Source organism: Perissodus microlepis, unplaced genomic scaffold, assembly GCF_051167445.1.
Source record: "Perissodus microlepis isolate ML-2025 ecotype Zambia unplaced genomic scaffold, ASM5116744v1 scaffold_38, whole genome shotgun sequence".
NCBI classification, from domain to species: Eukaryota; Metazoa; Chordata; class Actinopteri; order Cichliformes; family Cichlidae; genus Perissodus; species Perissodus microlepis.
Genome location: NW_028182060.1, coordinates 24043 through 45393, shown reverse-complemented (window position 1 = coordinate 45393; position 21351 = coordinate 24043). Strand labels below are relative to the sequence as shown.

The 21351-nt window shown below is 40.5% G+C and overlaps 1 long non-coding RNA gene and 2 other non-coding genes across 3 annotated transcripts; 1 reads left to right on the top strand and 2 right to left on the bottom strand.

Moving 5' to 3' along the window:
• The first annotated feature begins 5555 nt into the window (after window positions 1–5555).
• On the top strand, window positions 5556–5674 carry LOC146360522 (5S ribosomal RNA). The gene has a single exon (XR_014799648.1). It is a non-coding gene; the product is annotated as a 5S ribosomal RNA (ribosomal RNA).
• Window positions 5675–7797: 2123 nt separating this feature from the next.
• Window positions 7798–7880, bottom strand: trnal-uaa (transfer RNA leucine (anticodon UAA)). Its single transcript has one exon. It is a non-coding gene; the product is annotated as a tRNA-Leu (tRNA).
• An 11527-nt stretch (window positions 7881–19407) lies between these two features.
• LOC146360520 (uncharacterized) lies at window positions 19408–20656 on the bottom strand. The gene is made up of 3 exons (XR_014799647.1): window positions 20491–20656; window positions 20064–20174; window positions 19408–19794 (listed from the first exon to the last, which is right to left on the bottom strand). It is a non-coding gene; the product is annotated as an uncharacterized LOC146360520 (long non-coding RNA).
• Between the last annotated feature and the right edge of the window lie 695 nt (window positions 20657–21351).

The window sequence follows — 21351 nt, the reverse complement described above, 5'->3', positions numbered from 1 at the left end:
CACGTGTTCATGAATGTAATAATTATAATAATAATAAAAATAATGGATTGGATTTATATAGCGCTTTTCAAGGCACCCAAAGCTGTTTCTTCATTGCGTGTGTGTGCGTTTGTAGGTGGGTTAATTTAACTTTTTCTCAAACGAGGCATTTCTCTAACACGTGCCTTTCTCATATATTTCTCTGGTTGTGTGTGTGTTTTTATTTTGTTTCCCAAATTTTGATTTCCCACCTTAAATAACAGCTTTCCATGTCTTCAGCCAGGAGTTAGAGCTTGCTTGTGAGATTCAGGGACACATGGTGCCAATAACAATTCAGTCAAAAACTTGCCTGCAAATTTCCAGTGATGGTAACCGATAACTGGAGGAGAAGATGTCCTTTAAGTTTCTTTTCAGGGTGGGGACAAAGTGAGGTCAAGCTGTAAACTTTTGAGCCAAAGCTTGGCCTGTCTGTCGTCCCAATTCTGTTTATGCTTTTGTCGCTGTACTCAGGTTTCCAGGTTGGGAGAAATCCACCTGTATTAACACACTAAAACATTTACTTAGTATTTCTTTTCTGAAAACATTCACTTACTATTTCTTTTCTGAAAACCATGCATACTTCTCACAGTCTGGCCGTTGCCTTTTATGGGCATGCAGAGTTCCTGTCACACACACAGCTGAAATTCGTGCTTGATCACACCCTATATTATGATCAAACCAACAGTAAATCAAATGTAACCGCTTATATTATTGGGCTGAACCAAGAGTCACTTTAAAAATCGTATAAATCCTGCTTCACACCATAAAACTGAAACAAATCACAGCTGTATTTATCACTCAGTCTTACTCTGCCGACTGAAGTGTCGGTCTAAATCATGCACGATTTGTCTTTTCTATATCAAAACCCAGCCAAACATCAAACATTCACCCTAGTCATTCAAAACCTTATTTGTAATATTATAATCAGCAAAATCAGCGTCTTATTTACAAGTCTTTAACAGTATTTGCAAATCATAATTATAACACTCAAAAACACGCTAAACAGGAAGCAGAAGTCCTCCGTGCGCTTCACAGCAGCCACCTCATTTGCATGTTCACACACCGTCTAAAAATAGCTCGCAGCGCTGCAGCGCGCTCTCGTCACACACAGCCTCGTCTCACACACAGCTCTATTATTTTATATTACAAAGACGTCTTATATTTACAACCACTGTCAGGCCTGGCAGATTTAGCGCCTACACAATTTTGACAAATTTAAGTTAACGGGTCCAACCGAAGAAAGTCCAACTTTTTTGTGATCAATTAACCAGTATCTGCCTCTAACTGTATCTGGCCTCATCTCTAAAGTCCCTAACTCAATTTAACAGTGTCCAAAAAAGCGCAGACACCGTTCCAAACGGTGAGTGGTGCAACCACTAGTTATTCTGGAGTGCCCCAAGCTCCACAGTGACCAACTGACTATCCCTCAAAGAGGACAAGGCCTAGGCGTCCCCGACCTTGGCAAGCGTTACCTCTGAGCACTGCGCTTCCTAGCAGACTCCAACTGCCGTCCTATAATAATTTATAACACTTTAAAACAACAGTCAACCCCCCAAAACAAGAGTATGACTGAGGCAGGTGCAACCTAGTGGTCAATTGGGACTCCAACCCACAAAATGACCAATTCCCTATCCAACTACTTGGGACTGCAACCCAATTTCTTAGCAGACTCTAACTGCATTTATTTCTCAGCAGACTCTAACTGCATTTATTTCTCAGCAGACTCTAACTGCATTTATTTCTCAGCAGACTCTAACTGCATTTATTTCTCAGCAGACTCTAACTGCATTTATTTCTCAGCAGACTCTAACTGCTTCAACTCATGAGATTTTTTCATCAAAATTAAAACAGACATTTACCAGTACTTTCAGTGAGTAGACTTCAATTTTTTCATGTCCAATTTAGCACACTTTGGAAATAATTCAACAGGTAGTGCCTTACCTTTGTATAAGCCGGCTTATGCCCACTCACGTCAGACCACTGGCTCGTGCCTGTCCGTTCGACAACCTCGGACCGTCCAAACCTCCAAAATTCCACCCCAATACCACAGGACGAGCCCCCAAAACTGTTACGGATTCAAATATTGGGGATGGATACAAGAGGAAAAACCACAATAACAACACTGGTCTGGCCGGGTTGAGTCAAACGATGATTTTAATGATCACACGCGTGGGAGATGGACACCGTACGCAGACAGCATCAGATCTCAAAATGGTGGAGCATTGATCAAACTCTTATAGCCTCTAGTGGCCCCCACCTAATCATAAAAGCCTAAACATTCACATTCTTTCTCTCACACAGTGCCTAAGCTACAACCTTGGCTCCCTGTTTATCTGCTCCTGCTGAGATGGGGCAGAAAACTCCAGTATGTTCTGTTCTCTTCTAATCAGACAAATAAGGCGATGACTTTCTGCAAACAGTATTTCTCATAACTCAGCAGTATAATGCATCATAAAACAATATCATTCATTCACAATAAACCAGCAGTCTAATGTAATGCAAATCAGCTTAACAAATGAAATAGTTATCACCTTCTTCTAATTCAGGAGAATAATGCAAACTAAAACTACATAATAATTCACAATCTTTAATTAAGGGTCTAACATGGCATAGAATAATATTATAATCTGACATGAAGCTCAGGTGTCCATAAAGTGTAACAGGAGAGCTTTGTCATACTTTCAGATATTTTACATGAGCCCGTCTTTCAAAAAATAAATAAATAAATAAATAATTCATTCATCCACAGGTAGCACAATGCTCATATCTGAAAGTAAACTCTGATATATATCCCCGACTAGGGTTACTACTAAATAAAGGATCGCCCCAAAATGGCTAAATATATAAAGACACTCTCCAGAAGAAGTTAAAGGGATTTTGTTTATTGTACAAGCAATATCTTCATAAGAATTACAAATTCTGCAGACATATTACCTTCTTACTGAACCTGAATAACTCACACACAGACGTGTCTGCTGCTTATCTTTGTTCAAACATGATGTTTTATCTTCTCTTCAAAACACATTACTCATCTTTCTGGCATCATGTTACATGAAAACACCTGCATTCTACCTGTGTCATTGTACCACAAAGACAATGATTGCAACACTGTGCTTGCAAAATAGAAGAAATAAGACGACCAGCAAATACATAAAAGATGGTAAAAGTGATTCCATCTTTGTGTCTCCTCCCATTGTTTCCCCAGTCTGTCTAGTTCCCATATTCCCAGGACACCGCTGGACAACAAGTGGGTATTCCAAGACTGAGAGACAGCCAGAGTTGGCAAAAGATCAGACATTCTCTACTTAAGTAGAAGTAAAAATACTATTGTTCCAGTGAAAGTTAAAGTACTGATTCAACTTCATTACTCAGTTAAAGCAAAAAAGTACAGGCTCGAAGCGCTTACAGAGAAAAGCATACAACAGAATACAACAGAATGCTGTTCGCGGCAGTAACACACACTTGGAGGAGAGGCTCCAGCCGTCCATTCCAGCCCTATCCCTAACATTAACTCTAACCATAACTTTAACCTTAACCCTATCAGGTCTTGTTTTACAAAGCGATTCATGATTAGAACAAAAAACACATTTACACATACCGATGATTTGTCACATAGCATCGTTACCTGTTGGGATGAGAACGTGTTGTTTCCAGAGCACCACAAATTGGGGTTTCTGTAGCTCAGGTAGGAAACCTACTAATCAGAAAGTTGCTGGTTCAATCCCCGCCTGCTCCAGCCTGCATGCCAAATATCCTTGGGCAAGACACCAACCCCAAGTTGCTCTCCGATGCATCCATCGGGAGGATGAATGCGTATTACTGTTAGATAGAAAGCACTTACAGAGAAAAAGCATAGAAAAAAGTGAGTGCATGAATGAGGCAAGTTGTAGAGAGTAGAAAAGTTTTATACAAGAACCAGTTCATTTACCGTTATATTTTAGTTTTATTTTCAGTTCTGTACTTTTCACATGTAATATTGATTCATTAGATTGACTACATGTATTACACCTAACTTGCGGACAGCAAATTTAAACAACCGTAATAATTTATTTTCAGCATCTGAAATATTTATTTAGTTTGTTTTTTGTTTTGTTTTTGGCTCCTGATATTAGCCAACTACTATTTGTCAATGTTGAACTAATAATGAATCTAAGAAAAGGTATTTGTCACGGTTGGCCAGCGTCAACCGTGGGGATGTGAGGAAGGAGGAGCCAGGCACGGAGCTCTGAATGCAAGCAGTGCGTTTATTTACAGTGAATGGAAAATAACAATAAATCCGCAGTGCGTTCCCGACTCCCGTGAAATGTCCTCTTCCCAGTGCTAGTGTTCCTTGTCTCCGCTCCTCAGTGTCTGAGCACCCCGTGCTCGCTGCCCTCTCGTCTCCACGCTTCTCCTGGGGAGATAACAAACAGGCAGCCGTAAGACACATACAATGCGGCAGACTATCCGTACTGACTGGTCGAGAGACTAACGTGAAGTCACGCAATGATCCAGCGTCAGAGAGAGCGCCACCGCATTCTTAAGTAGCTCCTCCGACAAGGCTTGATCAGCTGTGTGATGGTCTTCAGGTGTGGCCAACCACCTGGCAGGGCCACACCCACCAGGCCTGAAGGATGCAGTTAGGAAATAGCTGTCACAAAAAAATGTTATCTTCATACACGTCACGGCTGTGTAAGCACTGATATTGATAATAGATGTGATCACAAAGAGACAACATTTTTGCTAAATGTAATTATTATATTAGAAATTTATAAAACTTGTAATTCGAATTTTTCCAAATGAGAACATATACCTTTTTTTGCTTTACTGATCAGTGTTTGGTTGGTTAACTGCAGGTGTTCAGGCACGAGTCCGTATTCTGGAAGAGCAGGTGGTGAAGATGACTTCAGCGACTGAAATGCCCTGAAGGTGGAATTAAAGATAAACTTTATTTGAACATAAATCAGTAAAGACAGGCCTCCATCCTGACATGCAGTACTTGCATTACATATGTATGATATGCATCCTCACAGAAGCCAGATGATGCCAGCATGTTTTTTAAGCCAATGTCTGGATATGAGTATATGCGAATGTGAGTATAAGTGTGGCAGGAGAGTAAGTTCTCCCTCTTTCTTGGAAGTATACAAAAGCCAACGAGTTCTTACCGAATGAGAAGTGAAGCCTGGAGATGAGCAGAGATCAAGTCAAGTGCAGTTCAGACACGCTGTTAAGCGAAAGCACACCTCAGAAACGGCCTTTTTATACATGCTGTAACGACACATACACGCTTACGTTTTTTGTTTTCTATATTTAAGTTAAAATCTCCAAACCACAAAAATGTTGGACTTCCAAATCGTCCGAACACACTGTGTGCTCTCTGTCACTTTTACACTGTGCTGTAATCAACGAACATGTCTTCTTATCGCGATGTTACTGCGAGAAAATCATTTGTGCAGCTCAATGTTGTCGCTGTAACATATGACGTTTAGCACAATAATATATATCAAACTGTGTGACATTTGCCACCGATAAAAGGTCTTTTTGACAGCTTTGCTTTCGCTTACGGCCATACCACCCTGAACACGCCCGATCTCGTCTGATCTCGGAAGCTAAGCAGGGTCGGGCCTGGTCAGTACTTGGATGGGAGACCGCCTGGGAATACCAGGTGCTGTAAGCTTTTGCACTTCAACACACAAACTGCAGAGGGCGCTAAAACTGTCACTACTCCTTCCTTCTCTCTCTAGTTTCTTCCTGCTTTCTTTTAAGCACAAAAGCGCCTCGCTGACCATTTCCCAGGTGCTAATTACAGACCTCTCATAGGGAATATTTCCTTTTGACAGTAACAGCCATAAAACCTAATACAGCACCTCACTGTCAATAACTGATTAAACGGACAAAACACATTTACTAGGGAGCCAATAAGATGGAGACATAGTAAGTTAGAGAGAAAAAAAAACAAACAATATGTGGCAAGTGGAATTTAATCTAATTATAAAAACAATCAAACAGTTTTGGTTCATAGTTAACAGAGACTTGCAGGAAAAACACCACATCACATTCATATAAATACACAGATCTGACAGACTTGTGCGGGCACAAAGTGAAGGAAGTGTTGAGTTCATCTGCATGGAGCATGGATAATGGAATGGAAAATTTCTATTATTCTCAATTAAAGTGTTTAAGTTCCTATGCATATGCTTAGTTGTGACACTGTAATAGACTGTTCAGTGGAAATTTCTAAAACTACATGAACTTATTTCAGCCTCAGTAGAAGACAACTCTCTGTGACCATGTGTCATCTTCTGCTCCTCTCTTGAGTGGTGTCCCACAGGGCTCAGTTCTCGGCCCCCTCCTCATTTCTTTGCATCTGCTCCCTCTTGGTTCTATGCTGGGAAAATACGGCATTGCATTTCCCTTTTTTGCTGATGACTGTCAGATCTATGTCCCTATAAAGAAAAAAGGCCCATATTCCGTACAGCCATTACCTCAGTGTCTTGATGACATGAAGGCTTTGATGTCTCTTAACTTCTTAAAATTCCGTGACAAAAAGACTAAGGTGATGGTTTTTGGTAGCCCCACTGAGACCCCCAATGTGAATTTAGATACCTTGGCCCAGTATAATCAGAGAATCACAATCAGAATGAGAAAGACTTTATTTATCCTCAAGGGGCAATTATGATACAACAGAGCAGCATGACGTTGAAGATAAGGAAAGGGCATAAACAGGCAATAAGAGTGAGATAATAAATGCACAGAGTATACAGTATATACACAATTTTAAAATTACACAGTTTTAAAATTAAAGTGACTGATAAGCCAGCTGTCACAAACCTGGGGGTCATAGTGAACTCTGAACTGAAGCTTGAAAGTCAGATTAAGGCAGTGGTAAAATCAGGCTTCTTTCACCTCAGGCAGCTGATAAAATAAAGCCAATTCTTTCGCGGCAACACTTTGAGACAGTTATCCACGCCATTGTTAGCACTCGGCTGGATTACTTTAATGCACTTTATGTGGGGGTCCGTGCTTCATACATTACTCATCTACAGAGGGTGCAAAATGCTGCAGGTCGTCTTTTAACTGCCACTCGAAAGTTTGAGCACATCTCCCTTATTTCAGCTTCACTTCAGTGGCTGCCCATTTCATAGGATTCATTTTAAAATTCTTTTATTTGCTTTTAAAGCCCTCCATGGCCTAGCCCCATCTTATCTCTCTGAGCTGCTACAGCCTTATACGTCAGCTGGTCAGCTGTTCCTGAATGTACCCAGGACTGAGTGGAAACTTAGAGGACATCGTGCTTTTGCTGCAGCATCTCCCAAACTGTGGAACGATCTGCCTTTAGAGATTAGACAGATCTCTTCTCAGCCTGTTTTTAAATCACTCCTGAAAACTCATCTCTTCACTCCGACCTTTGACACCTTGTAAGATGTTAGTTTTAGTTTATTTTTATGTTAGTTGTTTTAGTTGATTATATGCTGTTCTGTCTTGTTTTTTTAATATAGGGCTGTTTTAATCTTTACTATGTGTTTTATTTTATTCTGTTTTGTTTTATTCTGTTTGTTTTTTTTACTTATTTACTGTACAGCACTTTGGTCCTGCGCTGGGTACTTTAAAGTGCTTTATAAATAATGTTGGATTGGATCATCCTCCACACCACAGCCATTTTTGTATTCAACAGGACACATCCACATGAATTTTCAGCACATCCAAAAGTCCGTGTGGCTTTGTCACTCCTAAGAAAACAGACACAATCTTCTCCAGTCCCTCTGGATCATTTGTACGCTGGCTATAGGTTTATTTCTCTACCAGGAGTGGGGTTTGAACCCACGTGGACACATATCCATTGGAGCTTAAGTCCAACGCCTTCACCACTCGGCCATCCTGGTCCGACTGAGCTGAGCCGCGTAACAGTCACCCAGCGGTAAAATCATTACTCACAGCATTAAAATGCTTTTTACAAAGTTATATATGAATAAAATAAATCCTATTAACAGGACAGTGTTGCTTTGGCAGAGAGAAGAACGTGTGCAACAGCTGGAGCCACAGCTGTAAAGCTGCTGGTCATGATATCGGGTTGGATATGTGGTGAGAGGGAATCTGAATGTAAGTTTTATTTGTACAATGAAGGAAGTTGCCAGGAGAATAATCTCCTCCTTAATGTCAGCAAGACTAAGGAGCCGATCGTGGACTTCACTACAAAGCAGGAATTACAAGCCCCTCATCATTAGTGGCACACCAGTGGAGAGAGTGGACAGTTTCCGATACCTGGGTGTCCACATCAATCAGGACCTGTCATGGTCCTGTCACATCAACACCGTGGTTAAGAAAGCCCACCAGCGTCTCTTCTTCCTCAGAAGACTCAGAGACTTCCATCTGCCACTGAGGGTGCTCAAGAACTTTTACTCCTGCACCATCGAAAGCGTCCTGACGGGAAACATCTGCACCTGGTTTGGGAACAGCACCGAGCAGGACAGACGAGATCTGCAAAGAGTGGTGCGCTCAGCCGAACGCATCATTCGATCAGAGCTTCCTGACCTGCTGACCAAAGCCAGGAAGATTATGATGGGCCTCTCCCATCCCAATAATGGACTCTTCTCACTGTTGAGGTCTGGGAAGCACTTCTCTTGAGGCCAAAACAGAGAGAATGAGGAGGAGCTTCTTCCCTCAGGCTATTCGGGCCCTGAACCAGGTGTAGGACTGGACTCTCACACACATCACATCACCACATGCACTCTGGTTTTTCTTCTTGCACACTTCCCAAAATTTATAATTTCCAAAGGTGGAAAGTAACGAATTACATTTACTTGCGTTACTGTAATTGAGTAGTTTTTTTTTGTGTATTTGTACTTTTTAAAGTCATTTTCCAAGTCGGTAATTTTACTTTTACTTAAGTATATTTTTTAAAAAGTATTGTACTTCGCTACATTTTCAATCACACCCGTTACTGAGTAAATTAAAAGAACAAACAAACAAAAAAAACCAAAAAAACATTGCGCTTCGGAAATACTGCAGGGAATGATGGGTAGTAGAACAAATTAGCGTTGGGTCACGATAAAAATGGAGTCTGACATCGGTGGTACGGATCCAGCGAAAAAAGAAACCCCATCGAATTCTGCTGACCCTGAACTCGAAGAAACCGATGTGAACCCCCGGCCGTATTTAAGGGACCATTTCGGCTTCAAGTGCAAGAAAGGCAACAGCTTTATTATGCAGTGTAAGCTGTGTTTGCCCAGAGAGACCGAGTTAGCAGCTTTTAAAAATTCCACATCAAACCTGCGCAAGCATGTAGAGGTAAGTTAAATGAAACTTGTACATTTATTTTAGCAAAAAAGGCTGTGCTCAAGTTAATCACATTAAGTTAAGACATAAGCTGTTATTGGGCACGTTGTTGTCCACGCAACTTAAAATATTTTTACTTGATTGGTAAATTGCCAAAAGAAAATGTGTTCACTTTTCCTGTTTGTTAATAATAATAATTTATTTAAAAAAAAAATTAGTTAAATTAGACAGAAGCGGCTACTTTCTTACTTAACCCACATATGTTCACACTGCAGGCAAAAGAATAACATGTGCTATGTGCAGAGGTGTTTTTTTTCTGTTCTCAAACTGACCTCCCTGTTGGAGCTCAGTCTGGGGGGACTTATTTTTTTCTCCTTATCTTTCCTCACGTGGTGCATTTTCCATCGCGCTGACTGTAGCTTTTAACCCTTATTAACTCGAGCACAACTCTATAATGAGCAACAAACTGCAATATGTATAAAAATGATCATGGTTACACCTGCAATGAAAGATCATACGATTATCCTGACACCTGTAAATAGAAGATTAACCTGAGGTTATGACAATCACCGGAACACAAATGTTAATATAATGTCAAAAGCTTCAATAACTCATTAATGCAATGCTTGTTATATGATTCTGATGCAATAATAATGCTGATGCTAAAATAACAGTAAAACACCCCCTTTTATCCCGTTTACAAACTTCACAAATAAACGTTTATCCATGCCTCTTTTAATTTTATGTCCCCCTGTTTTTCCCTCACTGACCACAGCAGGGGAAACTTTGTTTTGCTTCAGCCATGAATCCAGCTCACCTGATTCATCACTGAGCCCCATCGTCACTGGCATCTGACAGGGTGGCGCTGCATACTCTTCCTTCAATGTCTCTATTTTCAATCTGTTAATTAGAGTGCTTAAACATGAAGTAGACTATGTCCACAACAAGTCAATACAGCTGTAAATGTGGCCAATTATCAATCTATAACCAAGGAATAACGAAAAATAGCTTTTATTTTATGCATGTTTTTAGTCAACCACTCACCCAGAGGATCTTCAATCCCAGAAAATTCCTTCTCCTCATTTGATAAGTCAGTCCTCCTTCCATGCCCTGGTAACTGGTCCATCCAGAGCCATATCATCTCGAAATATACATACACCAAGCCAACCCACACCTTGGTCACACCAACCCTTTTCCGCCCTGAAGATGTCCAATGCCATCTTAGTCTGGATCAGGGTTCTAATAGATTTGCAATTTTCATTAGTTTTTATTTTTATTTAGCTTCGACTTCAGATTTTCAATTTTATGTCAGTCGTAATTAGTTTTTACCAATTGTTTGCTAGTTTAGCTTAGTTTTTTTTTGAAAATCCTTAGTTTCAGTTTAGTTTTGATCAGTTTCAGTTATAGTTTTAGTTGTGTTTGTAATAATTAAGTGTAACAAAATCCCAGTTTCATCATATCAGTCATGCTCTTCTGCTTATCCTTGGGTATTGAAACTATAAACTCTTGCAGCGCCGGTGTTCGTAATTTTGGTTCAAGTGAATTGATAAACTTTTAGAAGGCAATTGACTCACACAGTTATGTAGATGTCCCCGTCCTGTTGTCTCGGGATGCATCACGCTGCCTTGCATGGGGTTAGCTTCTGTTTTCTGGGGATGAGGGTTGAGTGGGGGGAGCTCTCTGAGGAGGGGGAGTCAAAAAACAAAAGGGGGAGTGTGCTCCCCCTTACCTTTTCAAGGTAAGCCAGGTCAGCCTTCTTGTGTGGGCTTTTCAAGTGCACTTTAAGGTTTGTAAAGTGGGATTTTTCCCCTTAGAAGTGTCCCTCATAATTTGTCTCTTTCCACTACAAGACACTTGCTTTATACTAAACACAGTCATATTTAAAGTAATCCCAAATTGGACTCTGGCGCTTTCTCCTGACTTTTCCTGGCATGATTCTGCGCGTGGACGGAGCAGCAACACAGACGACTCGCCTAACGTGCTGCCACCTGCTGGCATAATGAGACGGCAAGAAAAAATCTGGAAACTAAACTTCATTTTCACCCTTGACTATGGTAGGACACGCACACCTCAATGAAAACTAAACACACTTTGCTATAACTTCAGTTAATTTTAGTTAGTTTTGTGAACGCTCATTACAGTTTTAGTTAGTTTTCCTTTTTTGTTCTTATTTTTATTTCTGTTAATGAAAATGTTTTTTTTTCTTTTCACTTCTAGTTTTCGATATTTCGTTTACATGTACTCTATTTGAACAGGGATTGATCAGTGTCAAATGGGATTTTTTTTTTTTTTTTTTAATGTGTGTCTGTTAATGCAAATCAATTTATTTATTTATCTTTCTGAAAGACAGATGTTAAACGGGCTCTAACAAATCCACTTCATTGCGTGCTCATAGATTTTCTCTTGTCAGGGTCGCTCACCCAATGTGCTTTATTTAAGCTTATTAATTCTGTCACGCTTATTAGTGGCTCATGATTGCTTAAGGCCTATGTCTGAACTTGACTACAGAGGCAGAGCATCATTCCATCCTTTCAGGGTGAAGGACTCCACTTTCTTTGTGTCAAGGCAGCTCACAATTATCTTAATAGCTTTACCTAATCAAGTTATGGCTTACCATCACTTGTGTTATAAGTATGAAGTGTCCTAAATTCATTCAAATTTTGTTTCCAATTCACTTGCAGCAGTTTAGACCGAATTATGAACGATAATAACCTTGCTCTGGACTGTCAAAGGTGACTTTAACGCTGACTGTTCCGACAATTCATTTTATAACATTTCCTGGTCAGATTAGCCAATCTCTGCACACTTGAATAAACATAATCAACATGGTCAATATTTTCCTGCGTGTTATTTCACCATCTTATCGATTCCAACTCTCCATCCGCATGTGGTTTGGCACATTATATTTATCTAAAACTCCACTCCGTCTCTAAATGTTTTGAAGAATTTTTCAAGCCGGGGGTCAAATTTTGAGAATTTGACCATAAGTGAAAGTTATGGTGTTATCACCCCCTTTTGGGGCTTACCTTTCCCAGTTTTGATGATATTCCTCCCTATTCTTTGCAAGTACCCCCTTTTGGTGGCGAGAAACTGTTGGTGTGGTCAAGTGGGTGCTGTAAAAACAAAAGCCCAGGACAGAACAGTCACCAGTCATGTACTTCATACAAAATTAGCATATATTTTATTTCATATTGATCCTCTGAGTGTAATGGTACATTTTAATTTGAATTTCTCAAAGCTAAACACAAAAATTTTCTTTATTTTGCTCTTGTTCCTGTGCAGCACCACCTCTCAGCACATGCCCCTGTCGGTTATATCTCTACTTTTCTGAATTATTGACTATTTCAATGAAAGGACCTAAAAGATGGGGACCAGTGTTTATCCTTACATATCTCCATTTTGAATGTGACAAGTCTATCATTCCCCTGTTATTCACAGACCTCAATAGAGTGGTTTTTTTTTTTGGCTTTTTTCTTTTCTTTTTTCCTCTATAAAAGTTAATTGACTTTTTACAGTGGGCTGCTATGGTTAATAATAACATGTTCAGTCATGAGTGAAATCAAACCTTTTCTTCAATTTAGCATTTAACCTTCCCAACAATATAATGTGATACATTAATCGAAACACAGCTACTAAAACACAATTTTCTTAATGCAAACATCAGTAACTCAAAATTAGCCACCAAAGGGTTCAGTCTGCAGTTCACGCTCATGTGAAGCTACAGTCTCCCCCTTTAGTCTCTGTCATCCTTCTGTTCCTGTAAAAACAAATCAAAGCAAGACAAAACATCCACCCTTTTTTTATAGGCTGGGTGAATTGTTTGTGGACATTTACTAATCCTAAAGTCGGCACCGTTTTTGTCTCAGTATCAAGTCCATTAGAACTTTTAGTCGTCAGTCCATCACAGTCCAGCCACATGCATACATCCACACACATTCATACCAGAAGTTGCTGATAATGGAGTCTCACGCGCAACCTATTCAAGCCTCCCTCACCAGCAAGATGACGTCATCATTTTAAAGGAAAACAGTTCCTTGTTTTTTGACTGGATTGACTCGCTGCAATCCTTTTAGGCTCAGGACTTCTCATGTGATCAGTGTCCCATATAAGTGAATTTCTCCCCAGCCCATTATAATCATGGAGAAAAACACTTTGCGACTGTTTCCAGTAAGAATATTTTATAGCGCTTTAAAGTTCAATCTCTCAGGCCTGGATTAAAGAGCTGATTTGTTAAATCAGGAACTCACAAAATACCAAAATATCGCCACCGGTGGATCACACCTCTCAGATGTTCTTATTTCAGTGCACTGTAACAAAAGCAAAAACAAACGTAACCAATAAAATACTCATATAATAACAAATACTGGGGCCCATTGCAAACATGTCCAAGCATAAAACCATCTTTCTCTCTCTTAGAGAAAGAAAACAATCCAAACCTCACTGATGAAATCAACCTAGTGTTAAGCAAAACCCAAAAATCAACCAAAACTTCGCCAGAAGGTTTTTCTCCCTCCTGGGACAATATTGTGTAGGAATACAGGGACCGTAACTCCTTTTTGCCCTGACAAAAAACGTGTTGGATTTACTTGATTTAACAGTGGACACTGGTTGCACACAAATGTTTTGCTCCGACAGAAACTTAAACAACTGAGTTAAATCAACACAACCTTTTCATATTCAGTAAACCTGCATTTTGTGTTCATAAAACACGATTGAAACATGTTCAGATGGAGTAAGTTGAGATCCTGGAATATTTTGATCCTTCAATTCTGTCAGTTTATTTCAACACTATTCAATAACTTTTATTCAAATTCTACTTGGTCACTTAAATACTACATGTTGTCTTCATATTGCATGCGGTTCAACAAAGTCTAGATCCTGGTTACCATAAAAACTGAATGGGTCTACAACAACTACCATCCTCCTATCTTTATCCTGGTTGCAGCAGGGCCGGGAAATAACCCTAAAGTGATAGGTTATCAGGCAGGGTACACCCCGGACAGCTGACCAGTCTATCAGATAGAAACAATCAGCCATTCACACTCACATTCATGGATAATTTAGAATCATCAATTAACCTAGCTCTAATAGCTGCATGACTTTTCACTGTGGCAGGAAACCAGAACACCCAGAGAGAAACCACTGCAAACTAGCCAGACTGTGGACCTGCACCCAAGACCTTCTTACTGTGGAGCAACAGCACCAACCAGCATGCCAACAATGTAGGAAATACAGGAAAGCTATGATTTCCTGTATTTGATGCAGAATTATTTTGTTCTTGCCCTTGACAGGTTAATCCACAATAAATAGCAATAGCATGCATGTGGTGTGTGTGTCGCTGTCTGCCTCTTATAACTCCAGTGATTTTCCTGTAGTTTGAAATCTTATGCGGTGTTGTGGATTCCGTGAGTTCAGCAGCTAACCACTCTTATTAGATTGTATCGTGTCATCTCAATGAGAACAAATTGAGTTGTTGGATTTCGTACAGATCTTTAAAGCCTGAGGCAATTGTGTTAAATACACACGAGATGCTTACGTAAATCCAAGGGCTGGCCCCTTTTTTTCTCTATTTTTTTTATTATTATTATTTTATTTCTTTTTCAGTGTGTTCCTCCTTCAATTAAGTCTCAATCACAAAAATGTGGCGCTCCGAAATAAGGCTCACACCGTTAATTCATCATTTTCACTCTGTACCACTGCTCCTTATCAGGCTGTGTGAAGCACAGTAAACAATTCAGTCGAGGCCTTGAGCCATAAACAGACATCACGCACAGACATTGTTTTCATAACCAAACTGCCTTAGACCCTGTCCCCTAAATCTACACAAACGCCCTCTGGGTGACATGAAATGCATTTAACCAATAAACAATCAATGGCTTCTTGTTGTTGTAACAGATTCTGTATTTGGATGTTTGTGTGCAGCATTTTGCGTGTCAGCATAAGCATTTGTTAGTAAAGCATTCTTCATTGCAGCAGCGTGTGTGTGTATCACTCTTCATTGCACAAGCGTGTGCATGTGTGTGTGTCATTTCTCACTCAATTGACTCAGCGCGTGTGTGTGTGTGTGTGTGCAGTGAATCAACGAGTGCATATGTGTTCATATGTGTGTTTCTCTTCATTCTGAGTCAGTGCATGTAGATGTGTGTGTGTTTGTGTGTGTTTGTGTTCGTCACTTTCCTGTTCTGGTGTTCTGGGTAAACCACGGCCTGAGGCGTGCCCTGGGGTCCTGCCCTCCTCCATTTCAGTCTGTTTGCATCCATTGGTGCTGCTACTCAAAGTTCTGTCCATACTGGTTCTGGCCCCAATTGAGGCAGTCCTTTTCTCCAGTGTCCTGCATCTTCTCCTTGTCCAGCTCCTCCTTAACTTGACCCTTTTGCTTCTGTAGCTCCTTCAGGGTTTGCTCCTGCTGTAGGAGCTTCTTGTCAGGTTTGGCGACCTCCTGCTCCAGCAAGCTCCAGCCTGGTTTCAAGTCCTGTGTCTGGGGCTCCAAGCCTGACTGATGGGTTCGATTAGCAGCCAGCTCCTCCTGAGCCATGCTCAGTTTCTGCTCTGATGCCTTGAGCTCTTACTGAGGGCAGAAACCTCAGAGTCTTTTCCGTACACGTCAGATTGAAGTTTATTGATGTTTTCCTTGCTTTGCTCCACGGCCTTCTGCAGCTCTGCTGTCCGGCTCTTCTCAGAGGTCAGCTCCTGGCCGAGCCCCGACACCTGTGCCTTCAGCTTATTTTCTTCTGGTGCTTTTGTCCATTCTGAGGTGCCTCCTGACCTCAGTTACTCCTCCTGTCTCTGGCACGCCCTTTTTGCTGCCCGATCATCCGTGTTGGTCAGTCACTGTCCTGCACAGTTTTAATGCAGAGTTGTTAAGGTCAGCATTCTTTTGCTCGGCCTCACTTTTCATCCGGGCTTAATGGGCGTCTCGTCAGAGCTCTGTTAGCTGAAGCTGTCTGGAAATCTCCCCCGTGTAGTGAAACGGGCCTTGGATTTAATGCTCTCCGTCTCAGCTGCATGAGATCGTTTTCCTGCCGCTCTGTTGACATTTTCAGGTTGTTGTTGTGGGTCCAGCTGCTGTAGCATTTGGTCAGGGTCACATCAAAGATGGTAGAGGAGAGAGCAAAGATGGTAGAGGGGAGAGCAGGAGTCCAGGTCAGCCTCGGCAAAGCAGCCTGTAATCAAGCATAAAGAGAAAAAACAAAAACAAAAACAAAACAAAACAAAAACAGACAAACAGGAAAATGATGTTGTGTTGGCTGTGTTATTCAGAGAGGGGAGAAACAACGGGGCCAGGCCCTGTGTCAGCCTTCTCTCCCCCTTTTTTTTGTTTTTTTTCTCACTATATAATCAACTCATAACCCACCAAGCTGACAGGACAACACAGGTACATGTTAAAATTCTTAAAATCATGTTTAAAAGCCCAAAAAAGAATTTTCTTTCATTCAGTAATCACTTGTATTAATCAATCAGCAGAAAACATGTCACAATTTGAATCTTTTAACCACTAAATTTGTCGTGTCATCACTGGTTGGTCAGACCAGTGTCTTTTTTTTTGAAGTTAAGTTGTTGTCCTGCAACCCAGAGAGTTTATTTGTTAGTAGTGGATAAACTTTTTCATTCAACAACAGGTGTATGTTAAGTTTCGCTGCTTTAACCTTGCTGGAAAATCTTCACGTGTTCATGAATGTAATAATTATAATAATAATAATAATAATGGATTGGATTTATATAGCGCTTTTCAAGGCACCCAAAGCTGTTTCTTCATTGCGTGTGTGTGCGTTTGTAGGTGGGTTAATTTAACTTTTTTCTCAAACGAGGCATTTCTCTAACACGTGCCTTTCTCATATATTTCTTTGGTTGTGTGTGTGTTTTTATTTTGTTTCCCAAATTTTGATTTCCCACCTTAAATAACAGCATTCCATGTCTTCAGCCAGGAGTTAGAGCTTGCTTGTGAGATTCAGGGACACATGGTGCCAATAACAATTCAGTCAAAAACTTGCCTGCAAATTTCCAGTGATGGTAACCGATAACTGGAGGAGAAGATGTCCTTTAAGTTTCTTTTCAGGGTGGGGACAAAGTGAGGTCAAGCTGTAAACTTTTGAGCCAAAGCTTGGCCTGTCTGTCGTCCCAATTCTGTTTATGCTTTTGTCGCTGTACTCAGGTTTCCAGGTTGGGAGAAATCCACCTGTATTAACACACTAAAACATTCACTTACTATTACTTTTCTGAAAACATCCTGATTCACTTCATCTGACTAGATTTTACTCTCTCTCTCTCTCTCGGTGCATACTTCTCACAGTCTGGCCGTTGCCTTTTATGGGCATGCAGAGTTCCTGTCACACACACAGCTGAAATTCGTGCTTGATCACACCCTATATTATGATCAAACCAACAGTAAATCAAATGTAACCGCTTATATTATTGGGCTGAACCAAGAGTCACTTTAAAAATCTTATAAATCCTGCTTCACACCATAAAACTGAAACAAATCACAGCTGTATTTATCACTCAGTCTTACTCTGCCGACTGAAGTGTCGGTCTAAATCATGCACGATTTGTCTCGTCTATTTCAAACCTCAGCCAGACATCAAACATTCACCCTAGTCATTCAAAACCTTATTTGTAATATTATAATCAGCAAAATCAGCGTCTTATTTACAGGTCTTTAACAGTATTTGCAAATTATAATTATAAAACTCAAAAAACACGCTAAACAGGAAGCAAAAGTCCTCCGTGCGCTTCACAGCAGCCACCTCATTTGCATGTTCACACACCGTCTAAAAATAGCTCGCAGCGCTGCAGCGCGCTCTCGTCACACACAGCCTCGTCTCACACACAGCTCTATTATTTTATATTACAAAGACGTCTTATATTTACAACCACTGTCAGGCCTGGCAGATTTAGCGCCTACACAATTTTGACAAATTTAAGTTAACGGTCCAACCGAAAAAGTCCAACTTTTTTGTGATCAATTAACCAGTATCTGTCCAACAGTTTCTGGCCTCATTTCTAAAGTCCCTAACTCAATTTAAAAGTGTCCGACACCCAAGGTCCAACCTTTGCTGCCCAAAAAAGCGCAGATACCGTTCCAAACGGTAAGGAGCCTCTAACTCCTAGCTTATTCCAGGATGCCCCGTACCCCACAGTTAAGCCAAACTGAACTAACCCTGTTCGCCGACAGGTCGAGGGAGCGTAACCTCCGGGCTATGCGCTTCTTAGCAGTCCAACTGCCGTTCTTGAAAAATTTATAATACTTTGAAACAACAGTCAACACCCCAAAACAAGTGTATGACTGACGCAGGTCCAACCTGTCTGACCAATGGGGACTCTAACCCACAAAATGACCAATTCCCTATCCAACTAAATTCACTCAGCAGTCCAACTGCTCTAACTACTCAGTACTGTCACAGTTCTCATGAGATTTTTCATCAAAATCCAAACAGACATCTACCAGTAACTTCAGTGAGTAGACTTTAATTTTATCATGTCCAATTTGGCACACTTTGGAAATAATTCAACAGGTAGTGCCTTACCTTTGTATAAGCCGGCTTATGCCCACTCACGTCAGACCACTGGCTTGTGCCTGTCCGTTCGACAACCTCGGACCGTCCAAACCTCCAAAATTCCACCCCAATACCACAGGACGAGCCCCCAAACTGTTACGGATTCAAATATTGGGGATGGATACAAGAGGAAAAACCACAATAACAACACTGGTCCGGCCGGGTTGAGTCAAACGATGATTTTAATGATCACACGCGTGGGAGATGGACACCGTACGCAGACAGCATCAGATCTCAAAATGGTGGAGCATTGATCAAACTCTTATAGCCTCTAGTGGCCCCCACCTAATCATAAAAGCCTAAACATTCACATTCTTTCTCTCACACAGTGCCTAAGCTACAACCTTGGCTCCCTGTTTATCTGCTCCTGCTGAGATGGGACAGAAAACTCCAGTGTGTTCTGTTCTCTTCTAATCAGACAAATAAGGCGATGACTTTCTGCAAACAGTATTTCCCATAACTCAGCAGTATAATGCATCATAAAACAATATCATTCATTCACAATAAACCAGCAGTCTAATGTAATGCAACTCAGCTTAACAAATGCAATAGTTATCACCTTCTTCTAATTCAGGAGAATAATGCAAACTAAAACTACATAATAATTCACCATCTTTAATTAAGGGTCTAACATGGCATAAAATAATATTATAATCTGACAAGGTCTAGATTTTTGTATTTGCAAGGTTCCTCACTCGTCCTCTTACAGTCAATGACGTCACACGTGTGGGAGATGGTGTCATTTTTTTTTGTCTTCACACAGAGCCTTAATTGATGCCACCTTCTCTTTCAGGAAAGTATTTATTGCCTTGCATGTATTTTCTTTGTTAATCTTTTTCATCATGTCATTGCACGTTTTTGACCCCTCTGGAAGGATGTGTTCCTTTTTGAACTCAAAGGTTTGTGTGAGCACAGCAGCAGAGAGCAGAAGCAGCAGCAAGCAGGAACACTGAACCCTCGTGATTCCCTGAGGAAGAAAAACACAGAATTACATTAGAAATCTCAGGACATGATCAACTTTCCCAAATCGGTGTTTAAGAGCTTGTTGAGTTCCAGTAAAAAACGTTATTGGAAATGTTTAGTTAATGCTGCGCAGCAATTACTACGTAATTACTGCGTAATTACTGCGTAATAATTACGCAGTAGAATAAACCTCATCTCATAAATGTTAGTATTTAATTAGAAACACCTTCTTCTGTTTTGCCCAGCATTTGTAACACCATTTTTAAAGATTACCTTCATTTTTTCCTTGACTTATGAGTGGTTGGTTCCAGTTGTTCAATCAGGAGGCACTCGTCTGCAGCACCAGTTGGTAAAGACGTCTTTGCTGAGTGAAATTCTCTGAAGCTGGTAAATGGTAACAGTGAATTCATTATGCAGAGCCTGGTTATATGGGCATCTCCTATTAACGTGTAGAAGCAAACACAAGTGCTAACGCTAACAACATCCAATCAGGATTTATTGGAAGTTAGATCAAAGCTAACATCTGCATTACATGTGAGCACTACACATGTTATTTAACATATATAACGTATAAGATTTTTAGATCTTTCTCTTTCCCTCAAGAAGAACTGCTAAAACTGTAGAAATAACATTACAGAAAAGCAGGACATGCTCAAGCAAAACATTATAGAAGATCAAAATGACGAGTCCAAAGACTGACCTGTGTGCAGCTGAGGGTCATGCAGAAAGGAGAGAACAGACCTGTGGAGGCAACAGAAAGAAAAAGGACACGGATTCCTCTGTGACTTCTTTTTATGCTACACCTTTTACAACACTGTCCTAGTCATCAGTGTCACCGCTCCACAAAGCAACAGTTTAACAACCACATCCCCCCCATTTTATTCGAAAACCTATACTGCAAATAAACAAACAAACAAACAAACAAAACCCCACAGAAGTAAAGAAAAACATCTGACTTATGAGTTGCTATAAAATGCACTTTACAATAGAATTACAGCAGAGTCACTGTATAATTAAGAGTAAATAACTGTAAAACCTGCTGCTTGTTTCACTACAAGCTTTAGTTTTTCTTTCTGCACTGCGTTTTCACAGCGTTAAAACAAGGCAAGACAAAGCAAAAAGCTAGAAGTCCTCTCTTCTGCTTTGACTTTTAGCTCATCGGTCGATCTTCAGTACATTTTAATAACTATAATAAAAGAAAATTCAAGACATGAAAACTGAAGACTTTCCTGAATTAAAAAGACGTCCTGGAAAAGGAACTTTGTGGATCTTTGTTCAGAGGTTGCAGATTTACAGTGAAGCAATACTTGACTGTTGTTGGAAGTTTTGCTTGCATTCAGTTGATGTCATTTCTTAACACGGTTACAAATTCATACATTTCACAACAAAAATAAGCGAGAGACAGCGAGCGCATAAAAGACAGACGGAGGGGAACTGGCACACAGGGAAAGGGTGGAAAACAGAGAGAGAGGACACATCCATGGAACAGGTGTCCAGCCAGCAGTGATGGAGAAGATGTGCTTGGATAAAACTTTTAAACCTGTAACATAAAGACATTTGA